The sequence below is a fragment of the Tachyglossus aculeatus genome, chromosome 21, assembly GCF_015852505.1.
Source record: "Tachyglossus aculeatus isolate mTacAcu1 chromosome 21, mTacAcu1.pri, whole genome shotgun sequence".
Classification (NCBI taxonomy): domain Eukaryota; kingdom Metazoa; phylum Chordata; class Mammalia; order Monotremata; family Tachyglossidae; genus Tachyglossus; species Tachyglossus aculeatus.
The window spans coordinates 67,286,268-67,297,590 of NC_052086.1; the positions used below are offsets into that span (position 1 = coordinate 67,286,268).

General features: G+C 48.8%; 1 protein-coding gene and 1 long non-coding RNA gene across 3 annotated transcripts in view; one reads left to right on the forward strand and one right to left on the reverse strand.

The window, feature by feature from the left end:
- Positions 1-11,323, forward strand: part of PDZD9 (PDZ domain containing 9) — a 185,056-nt gene that overhangs the window by 134,858 nt on the left and 38,875 nt on the right. The window lies entirely within an intron of this gene.
- LOC119942493 lies at positions 9,449-11,254 on the reverse strand. The gene is made up of 3 exons (XR_005455375.1): positions 11,157-11,254; positions 10,690-10,808; positions 9,449-9,485 (listed from the first exon to the last, which is right to left on the reverse strand). It is a non-coding gene; the product is annotated as an uncharacterized LOC119942493 (long non-coding RNA).

The following is an 11,323-nucleotide window of genomic DNA, read 5'->3' on the forward strand; positions in this document are numbered from 1 at the left end:
CATCCCAAAGAGTCTTCTGAAGGCCTTGAAGACCTTCAGTAGGGAAATGAAATCGGGGGAATTTTTACATGAAGCAAATTTCTCCCTTTTCATCCCAGAGAGTCAACTGAAGGCCTTGAAGACCTTTGGTGGGGAAATGAAATCTGGGGAATATTTGCGTGAAGCAGATATTTCCCTTTTCACTCCAAATAGTCTTCTGAAGGCCTTGAAGACCTCCGGTGGGGAAATGAAATCTGGGGAACATTTGCATGAAGCAAATTTCTCCCTTTTCACCCCAAAGAGTCTTGTGAAGGCCTTGAAGACCTTCAGTAGGGAAATAAAATCTGGGGAAGTTTTGCATGAAGCAAATTTCTCCCTTTTCCTCCCAAAGAGTCTTGTGAATGCCTTGAAGGCCTTCGGTAGGGAAACGAAATCTGGGGAATCTCTGCATGAAGCAAATTTCTCCCTTTTCACCCCAAAGAGTCTTGTGAAGGCCTTGAAGACCTTCGGGACGGAAATGCAATCTGGGAAATCTTTGCATGAAGCAAATTTCTCCTTTTTCATCCCAAAGAGTCTTGTGAAGGCCTTAAAGACCTTCGGTAGGGAAATCAAATCTGGGGAATTTTTGCATGAAGCAAATTTCTCCCTTTTCATCCCAAAGAGTCTTCTGAAGGCCTTGAAGACCTTCAGTAGGGAAATGAAATCGGGGGAATTTTTACATGAAGCAAATTTCTCCCTTTTCATCCCAGAGTGTCAACTGAAGGCCTTGAAGACCTTTGGTGGGGAAATGAAATCTGGGGAATATTTGCGTGAAGCAAATATTTCCCTTTTCACTCCAAATAATCTTCTGAAGGCCTTGAAGACCTCCGGTGGGGAAATGAAATCTGGGGAACATTTGCATGAAGCAAAGTTCTCCCTTTTCACCCCAGAGTTTCAGCTGAAGGCCTTGAAGACCTTTGGTGGGGAAATACAATCTGGGGAACTTTCGCATGAAGCAAAGTTCTCCCCTTTCACCCCAAACAGTCTTGTGAAGGCTTTGAAGACCTTCAGTAGGGAAATGAAATCTGGGGAATCTTTTCATGAAGCAAATTTCTCCCTTTTCACCCCAAAGAGTTTTGTGAATGCCTTGAAGGCCTTCGGTAGGGAAATGAAATCTGGGGAATCTCTGCATGAAGCAATTTTCTCCCTTTTCACCCCAAAGAGTCTTGCGAAGGCCTTGAAGACCTTTGTTAGGGAAATGCAATCTGGGAAATCATTGCATGAAGAAAATTTCTCCCTTTTCACACTAAAGAGTCTTGTGAAGGCCTTAAATACCTTCGGTAGGGAAATCAAATCTGGGGAATTTTTGCATGAAGCAAATTTCTCCCTTTTCATCCCAAAGAGTCTTCTGAAGGCCTTGAAGACCTTCAGTAGGGAAATGAAATCGGGGGAATTTTTACATGAAGCAAATTTCTCCCTTTTCAACCCAGAGAGTCAGCTGAAGGCCTTGAGACCTTTGGTGGGGAAATGAAATCTGGGGAATATTTGCGTGAAGCAAATTTTTCCCTTTTCACTCCAAATAGTCTTCTGAAAGCCTTGAAGACCACCGGTGGGGAAATGAAACCTGGGGAACATTTGCATGAAGCAAATTTCTCCCTTTTCACCCCAAAGAGTCTTTAGAAGGCCTTGAAGACCTTCAGGAGGGAAATGAAATCTGGAGAATTTTTGCATGAAGGAAATTTCTCCCTTTTCACCCCAAAGAGTCTTTTGAAGGTCTTATGTAGGTAGGTATAATAAAAACAGGAGATTGTGGGCATCAAGAAAGCTCTTTCTCTTTTTCCTCCTCCTTCCTAGCTCTAAAGCCCTGGGGTAGAGCACTACATTAGCTCTGAGCCTAAAAGGGTTTTCCCTTTATCCATCTCCTGCCGCATGATCCGGGGCAAAGGTCTTCTCTCACTGCAGTCTTCATTCCTCCAATAGTCTGGGAGAAGCCGAGACAACTGGTGGTTTGGAATTCAGCCTGCCGTCCTGGGGTGGAGAAAGAAAATCCCTTCATTAGTGTTATCTGCAGAGGTAGAGCAACCCACTATGGGCCTGGCAACCTTTGTCAAAATATCCCTAAAGACGATTGCGTGGCTCCTTCACTGCCCTGAGCGGGTGAGCCACGCACGACTCCCTGGCCTTTCACATTTCTACAGATCGGCGTGCCCGGAAATAACACGTGGTTACTCAGGGAAGGATTCCAAGCTGCAGCATGGGATTGTGAGAGCATCGCCCCCAGCTTCTGACAAGATAACTCTTCCCTTTGGCGGGGCTGGAGAGGGCTCTCTAGCTCACTCATCCCCGCCCCAAACCCTTCTCTCCTGGTTTCACAGACCCCTGCTGCTGCTGCTGCTGCTGCTGCCAGCATCTATCCATCTGGCCCTCCTCACCCTCCCGTGGGTCGGCTTCCGCTGACGTCTGAGACCACAGCTCCGCAGCTGTGTGGATGCTTCCCGGATGGGGCGCTCCCAGAAGTTGGCAGGTGAAGTCTCTGAAAAAGATCCACCTGGGTTAGAGCACAGTCTAGACCACCATTTCCAGAAAGTACAGGAGGATTCCTTGTGCAGATCACCTTCGGAATCACACCTTTAGAGGATTTGCAAGAATTTTCTTTGCTCTCTCTTCTTTGACGAATCCAAACCTCAACATGGAATATTAACCCAATCCCAATGGTCAGGCGAGTGAACTGTCCTAAACTGGGAAGCATTGTCTGAAGACTTTTTATTCAATCTTTTTTTAGGAGACCTGTGGTAAATTTCCCTTGGAAATTTACAGTAAGGGTCAGTTTTTTCATCTCCTTTTAAATAGACTCACAGTACTAGGTATTTAATCTCTCTTTCATTTTCCTTATTATTTCTTCCTAACGAAAGGCTCCCCGACCCTGCCGTCTCTCTCCCCTGACTGAATTTTAAGGAGGAAAAGCAACATCCTAACCGGAGTTCTTTCGCCTGAAAATGGAATGGGGAAATATTCTGTAAGGAAAAGTCCAAATATCTTTTTCATCTTGAAAAAAAAATGAAAGAGAGAGAGAGAGAGAGGGAGGGAGGGAGGGAGGGAGGGGGAGGGGGAGGGGGGAGAGAGAGAGAGAGAGAGAGAGAGAGAGAGAGGAGAGAGACAGAGACCTATCAGAGTTCGAATCATTTAACACAAGCAGTAAATGACCGTTTCCAAGTGTGTTTTGGTTTGTCTACGACTAGATACTTATTTTTTCCCGATGGACAGGTCAACTCCCATCTTCTTTCAGGGTGTCCCGGTTTCCACTTGTCAGCTTGACCCCCGATCACTTCTCCCTCGTCCTCTCCCTCTTTGGTGAAGCTGTCGGTACAGAGTCCCTCCAGGAGGGATCTACAAGGCAACTCCGTGTTTACGCCAGGGGATGAGATATGACCCAGTGGATTCTGGTCTGTCTTGGGATTCCTTATTAAGGATAATAAAATTCTTTTGTAATTTCCTCTCCCATGAAAAAGGAAATCTACAAGTTTGATCAGTCAATCCAACTTCCCAGATACACAGGTGGACAGTCCCCCCCATCCCACCCATAACGTGCCTTCTGTCTCCCCAAGAGCCCGGATACACTCATTTCCCACCAAAACAATGAGTTTCTCCTACCATTCTACTAGTCACAGCGGGCACCCTGATCTCCCTGGCCGGCTCGGTTCAGTTTCGGCTTTGGTGGGTGCCGGGGTGGGCAGGACAGTCAAGCCGCCTCCTTGCTGCTCTGGTGCTTCTCCTCATCCCCTGGACCCTTGGCTGGAGGGGGCATTGCCGGTTTCTGAAGGGAGGCCAAACCTTGGTTGGAACACAGAGCGACAACGGGGCTTTCCTAGGGAACAGCAGAAATAAATTCCTTTGCTAAAGCCATGTTAATTCACATGGCTGCATGACATGGAAGTCTTTTATTCTCTCTCTGTCTCTCTCTCTCTTCCGTTTCCTCTACTGATCGAAACCTCACAGGGATAAGGATCGCAATACCAGTAGTCAGGAGAGAGTGAGAGCCATTAAATGATGAGGGTGGGGCATTTGGGGAGGCGGTTGAGAGGGCCAGAACTGAATAAGACATTTGTTTCGCCTTCTAAGGAGATACGAAGGAAGGAGATTGACAGTAAAGTTCCGTTTTGCCAACTTGCATTTCCCATTCCTGGGGTGTGGCGAAATTCATTGGGGATGGAAAGACACTTTTTTTGCACAGGAGGATCTGGCTAGTACGTGAAGAAAAACTTCCTCGCGTGTCAGGAGTTGTGGCAATCACTGCTTTCTTTTAGAGATTGACCCCCCCCATTCTCCTCTGACAGACAGACCCGGGGGCCTCAGCCTGACTTGAGCCCTCATCCTCTCCTCTGGCCCAGCGCTCTCTGAAACAGATCACTTCAGGATAGAGATGAACGACTGACCCAACCGAGGGGTTGGAATTAACATTTGGAACGAACCGCTTGGGGAAACAAACTCCACCCGCTGGGCGTCATTTTAGAGTCGCTCATACTGGCGGTTCATCCCTCTTTCCACCCCAAAGAGTGTTTTGAAGGCCTCGAAGCCCTTCGGGAGGGAAATAGAATCTGGAGAAGTTTTGCGTGAAGGAAACTTCTCCCTTTTCACCCCAAAGAGTCTTTTAAAGGCCTTAGGTAGGTAGGTATATAAAAACAGGAGATTGTGGGCATCAAGAAAACTCTTTCTCTTTTTCCTCCTCCTTCCTGGCCCTAAAGCCCTAGGGTAGAGCACTACATTAGTTCTGAGCCTAAAAGGGTTTTACCTTTGTCCATCTCTTGCCGCATGATACGGAGCGAAGGTCTTCTCTCACTGCAGCCTTCATTCCTCCAATAGTTTGGGAGAAGCCGAGCCAACTGGAGGTTTGGAATTCAGCCTGCCGTCCTGGGGTGGAGAAAGAAAATCCCTTCACTAGTGTTATCTGCAGAGGTAGAGCGACGCACAATGTGCCTGGCATCATTGTCAAAATATTCCTAAAGACGATTGCGTGGCTACCGCACAGCCCTGAGCATGTGGGCCGTGCACGGCTCTCCCGCCTTTCACACTTGTACGGATCGGCGTGCCCGGAGATAAAACGTGGTTACTCAGGGGAGGATTCCAACCTGCAGCATGGGATTGTGAGAGCATCGCCCCCCGCTTCTGACAAGATTACTCTTCCTTTTGGCGGGCCTGGAGAGGGCTCTCTAGCTCACTCATCCCACCCCCAAACCCTTCCCTCCTGGTTTCACAGACCCCTGCTGCTGCTGCTGCCAGCATCTATTCATCTGGCCCTCCTCACCCTCCCGTGGGTCGGCTTCCGCTGTCGTCTGAGACCGCAGCTCCGCAGCTGTGGGGATGCTTGGTGGATGGGGCGCTCCCAGAAGTCAGCAGGTGAAGTCTCTGAAAAAGATCCACCTGGGTTACAGCACAGTGTAGACCACCGTTTCCAGGAAGTACAGGGGGATTCCTTGTCCAGATCACCTTCGGAATGACACCTTTAGAGGATTTGCAAGACTTTTCTTTGCTCTCTCTTCTTTGACGAATCCAAACCTCAACATGGAATATTAACCCAATCCCCACAGTCAGGTGAGTGAACTGTCCTAAACCGGGGAGCCTTGTCTGAAGACTTTTTATTCATTCTTTTTAAGGAGACCTGTGGTAAATTTCCCTTGGAAACTTACTATAAAGGTCAGCTTTTTCATCTCCTTTTAAATAGCCTCATAGTACTAGGTATTTAATTTCTCTTTCATTTTCCTTATTATTTCTTCCTAACGAATGGCTCCCCGACCCTGCCGTCTCTCTCCCCTGACTGTATGTAAAGGAGGAAAAGCAACGTCCTAACCGGAGATCTTTCGCCTGAAAATGGTTTGGGAAAATATTCTGTGAGGAAAAGTCCAAATATCTTTTTCATCGTGAATAGAAAAATTAGAGAGAGAGAGAGAAAGGGGGGGGGGGGAGAGAGAGAGAGAGAGAGAGCGAGAGAGAGAGAGAGAGAGAGAGAGAGAGAGAGAGAGAGAGAGGAGAGAAATGGAGACCTATCAGAGTTCGAATCATTTGACACGAGCAGTAAATGACCATTTCCAAGTGTTTTTTTGGTTAGTCTACAATTAGATACTTACTTTTTCCGGATGAACAGGTCAACTCCCATCTTCTCTCAGGGCGTCCCGGTCTCCACTTGTCGGCTTGACCCCCGATCACTTCTCCCTCGTCCTCTCCCTCGTTGGTGCAGCTCTCGGTACAGAGTCCCTCCAGGAGGGATCTACAAGGCAACTCCACGTTTACGCCAGGGGATGAAAAGTGACCCAGTGGATTCCGGCCTGTCTTGGGGATTCCTTATTAAGGATAATAAAATTCTTTTGAAATTTCCTCTCCCAGGAAAAAAGAAATCTACAAGCTTGATTAGTCAATCAAACTTCCCGGATACACAGGTGGACAGTCCCTCCCTCCCTCCCATAACATGCCTTCTGTCTCCCCAAGAGCCCGGATACACTCATTTCCCTCCAAAACGATGAGTTTCTCCTACCACTCTGCTGGTCACGGCGGCCGCCCTTATCTCCCTGGCCGGCTCGGTTCAGGTTCGGCTTTGGTGGGTGCCGGGATGGTCGGTACAGTCAGGCCTCCTCCTTGCTGCTCTGGTGCTTTTCCTCATCTCCTGGAGCCTCGGCTGGAGGGGGCACTGCCGGTTTCTGAAGGGAGGCCAAACCTTGGTTGGAACACCGAGCGACAATGGGGCTTTCCTAGGGAACAGAAGAAATAAATTCCTTTGCCAAAGCCATGTTAATTCACATGGCTGCATGACATGGAAGTCTTGTATTCTCTCTCTCTCTCTCTCTCTTCCTTTTTCTCTACTGATCGAAACCTCAGAGGGATAAGGATCCCAATACCAGTAGTTAGGAGAGAGTGAGAGCCATTAAATGATGAGGGTGGGGCGTTTGGGGCGGTGGTTGAGAGGGCCGGCATTGAATAAGACATTTGCTTTGCCTTCTAAGGAGATACAAAGTAACGAGATTGACAGTAAAGTTCGGTTTTGCCAACTTGCATTTCCCATTCCTGGGGTGTGACAAAATTCATTGGGGCTGGAAATACACTTTTTTCCCAAAGGAGGATCTGGCTAGTACGTGAAGAAAAACTTCCTCGCGGGTCAGGAGTTGTGGCAATCATTGCTTTCTTTTAGAGACTGACCCCTCCCATTCTCTTCTCAGACAGACCCGGGGGCCTCAGCCTGACTTGAGCCCTCATCGTCTCCTCTGGCCCAGCGCTCTCTGAAACGGATCCTTTCAGGACAGAGCTGAACGACTGACCCAACTGAGGAGTTGGAATTAACATTTGGTACGAACTGCTTGGGGAAACAAACTCCACCCTCTGGGCGTCATTTTAGAGTCGCTCATACCGGCGGTTCATCCCTCTTTCCACCCCAAAGATTCTTTTGAAGGCCTTGAAGACCTTCGGGAGGGAAATAAAATCTGGAGAAGTTTTGCGTGAAGGAACCTTCTCCCTTTTCACCCCCAAAGAGTCTTTTGAAGGCCTTAGGTACGTAGGTATATAAAAACAGGAGATTGTGGGCATCAAGAAAACTCTTTCTCTTTTTCCTCCTCCTTCCTGGCCCTAATGCCCGAGGGTAGAGCACTACATTAGCTCTGAGCCTAAAAGGGTTTTACCTTGGTCCATCTCTTGCCGCATGATCCGGAGCGAAGGTCTTCTCTCACTGCAGCCTTCATTCCTCCAATAGTCTGGGAGAAGCCAAGCCAACTGGAGGTTTGGAATTCAGCCTGCCGTCCTGGGGTAGAGAAAGAAAATCCCTTCATTAGTGTTACCTGCAGAGGTAGAGAGACCCACCATGAGCCTGGCATCCTTTGTTAAAATATTCCTAAAGATGATTGCGTGGCTCCCTCACAGCCCTGAGCATGTGGGCCGTGCACGGCTCTCCGGCCTTTCACATTTGTACGGATCGGCGTGCCCGGAGATAAAACGTGGTTACTCAGGCATGGATTCCAACCTGCGGCATGGGATTGTGAGAGCATCGCCCCCCGCTTCTGACAAGATTACTTTTCCTTTTGGCGGGCCTGGAGAGGGCTCTCTAGCTCACTCATCCCCGCCCAAAACCCTTCCCTCCTGGTTTCACAGACCCCTGCTGCTGCTGCCAGCATCTATTCATCTGGCCCTCCTCACCCTCCCGTGGGTCGGCTTCCGCTGTCGTCTGAGACCGCAGCTCCGCAGCTCCGTGGATGCTTGCCGGACGGGGCGCTCCCAGAAGTCGGCAGGTGAAGTCTCTGAAAAAGATCCACCTGGGTTAGAGCACAGTCTAGACCACCGTTTCCAGGAAGGACAGGGGGATTCCTTGTCCAGATCATCTTCGCAATGACACCTTTAGAGGATTTGCAAGAATTTTCTTTGCTCTCTCTTCTTTGACGAATCCAAACCTCAACATGGAATATTAACCCAATCCCGATAGTCAGGCGAGTGAACTGTCCTAAACCGGGGAACCTTGCCTGAAGACTTTTTATTCATTCTTTTTTAGGAGACCTGGGGTAAATTTCCCTTGGAAATTTACAGTAAGGGTCAGTTTTTTCATCTCTTTTTAAATAGCCCAACAGTACTACGTATTTAATTTCTCATTCATTTTCCTAATTATTTCTTCCTAACGAATGGCTCCCCGACCCTGCCAACTCTCTCCCGATTGTATGTAAAGGAGGAAAAGCAACATGCTAACCGGAGTTCTTTCGCCTGAAAATGGATTGGGGAAATATTCTGTGAGGAAAAGTCCAAATATCTTTTTCATCTTGAATAGAAAAATTAGAGGTGGGTGGAGGGCGGAAGGAGAGAGGTTGAAAGAGAGAGAGAAGAGAGAGACGAAGACTTATCAGAGTTCGAATCATTTGACACGAGCAGTAAATGACCGTTTCCAAGTGTGTTTTGGTTAGCCTATGATTAGATACTTATTTTTTCCCGATGGACAGGTCAACTCCCATCTTCTCTCAGGGCGTCCCGGTCTCCACTTGTCGGCTTGACCCCCGATCACGTCTCCCTCGTCCTCTCCCTCGCTGGTGCAGCTCTCAGTACAGAGTCCCTCCAGGAGGGATCTACAAGGCAACTCCATGTTTACGACAGGGGATGGGAAGTGACCCAGTGGATTCCAGCCTGTCTTGGGGATTCCTTATTAAGGATAATACAATTCTTTTGTAATTTCCTCTCCCAGGAAAAAAGAATTCTACAAATTTGATTAGTCAATCCAACTTCCCGGATACACAGGTGGACAGTCCCTCCCTCCCACCCATAACGTGCCTTCTGTCTCCCCAAGAGCCCGGATACACTCATTTCCCACCAAAATGATGAGTTTCTCCTACTATTCTGCTAGTCACAGCGGCCGCCCTGATCTCCCTGGCCGGCTCGGTTCAGGCTCGGCTTTGGTGGGTGCCGGGGTGGTCGGGACAGTCAAGACTCCTCCTTGCCGCTCTGGTGCTTCTCCTCATCTCCTGGACCCTTGGCTGGAGGGGGCACTGCCGGTTTCTGAAGAGAGGCCAAACCTTGGTTGGAACACAGAGCGACAACAGGGCTTTTCTAGGGAACAGCAGAAAAAAATTCCTTTGCTAAAGCCATGTTAATTCACATGGCTGCATGACATGGAAGTCTTTTATTCTCTCTCTCCCTCTTCCTTTTTCACTACTGATCGAAACCTCACAGGGATAAGGATCCCAATACCAGTAGTCAGGAGAGAGTGAGAACCATTAAATGATGAGGGTGGGGCGTTTGGGGTGGGTGGGGCGGTGGTTGAGAGGGCCGGCATTGAATAAGACATTTGCTTTGCCTTCTAAGGAGATACGAAGTAACGAGATTGACAGTAAAGTTCGGTTTTGCCAACTTGCATTTCCCATTCCTGGGGTGTGACAAAATTCATTGGGGCTGGAAATACACTTTTTTTGCACAGGAGGATCTGGCTAGTAAGCGAAGAAAAACTTCCTCGCGGGTCAGGAGTTGAGGCAATCATTGCTTTCTTTTAGAGACTGTCCCCTCCCATTCTCTTCTCAGACAGACCCGGGGGCCTCAGCTTGACTTGAGCCCTCATCCTGTCCTCTGGCCCAGCGCTCTCTGAAATGGATCACTTCAGGATAGAGCTGAACGACTGACACAACCGAGGAGTTGGAATTAACATTTGGAATGAACCGCTTGGGGAAACAAACTCCACTAGCTGGGCGGCATTGCAGAGCTGCTCATTCCGGCGGTTCATCCCTCTTTTAATAATAATAATGATAATAATGGCGTTTGTTAAGCGCTTACTATGTGAAAAGCACTGTTCTAAGCGCTGGGGGGGATACAGCGTGATCAGGTTGTCCCATGTGGGGCTCACAGTCAATCCCCATTTTACAGATGAGGGAACTGAGGCTCAGAGAAGTTAAGTGACTTGCCCAAGGTCACACAGAAGATATGTGGTGGAGTCGGGATTCGAACCCATGCCCTCTGACTCCAAAGCCCGGGCTCTTTCCACTGAGTCTTCACGCTGTGAAGGCCTTAAAGACCTTCGAGAGGGAAATAAACTCTGGAGAAGTTTTGCGTGAAGGAAACGTCTCCCTTTTCACCCCAAAGAGTCTTTTGGAGGCCTTAGGTAGGTAGGTATATAAAAACAGGAGATTGTGGGCATCAAGAAAACTCTTTCCCTTTTTCCTCCTCCTTCCTGGCCCTAATGCCTTACGGTAGAGCACTACATTAGTTCTGAGCCTAAAAGGGTTTTACCTTGGTCCATCTCTTGCCGCATGATCCGGAGCGAAGGTCTTCTCTCACTGCAGCCTTCATTCCTCTAATAGTCTGGGAGAAGCCGAGCCAACTGGAGGTTTGGAATTCAGCCTGCCGTCCTGAGGTGAAGAAAGAAAATCCCTCATTAGTGTTATCTGCAGAGGTAGAGAGACCCACAATGAGCCTGGCATCCTTTGTCAAAATATCCCTATGGACGACTGCATGGCTCCCTCACAGCCCTGAGTGTGTGGGACGTGCACAGCTCTCCAGCCTTTCACATTTGTACGGATCGGCGTGCCCGGAGATTAAAAGTGGTTACTCAGGCAAGGATTCCAACCTGCGGCATGGGATTGTGACAGCATCGCCCCCCGCTTCTGACAAGATAACTCTTCCTTTTGGCGGGCCTGGAGAGGGCTCTCTACCTCACTCATCCCACCCCCAAACCCTTCCCTCCTGGTTTCACAGACCCCTGCTGCTGCTGCCAGCATCTATTCATCTGGCCCTCCTCACGCTCCCGTGGGTCGGCTTCCGCTGTCGTCTGAGACCGCAGCTCCAGAGCTGTGCGGATGCTTGCTGGATGGGGCACTCCCAGAATTCGGCAGATGAAGTCTCTGAAAAAGATCCACCTGGGTTA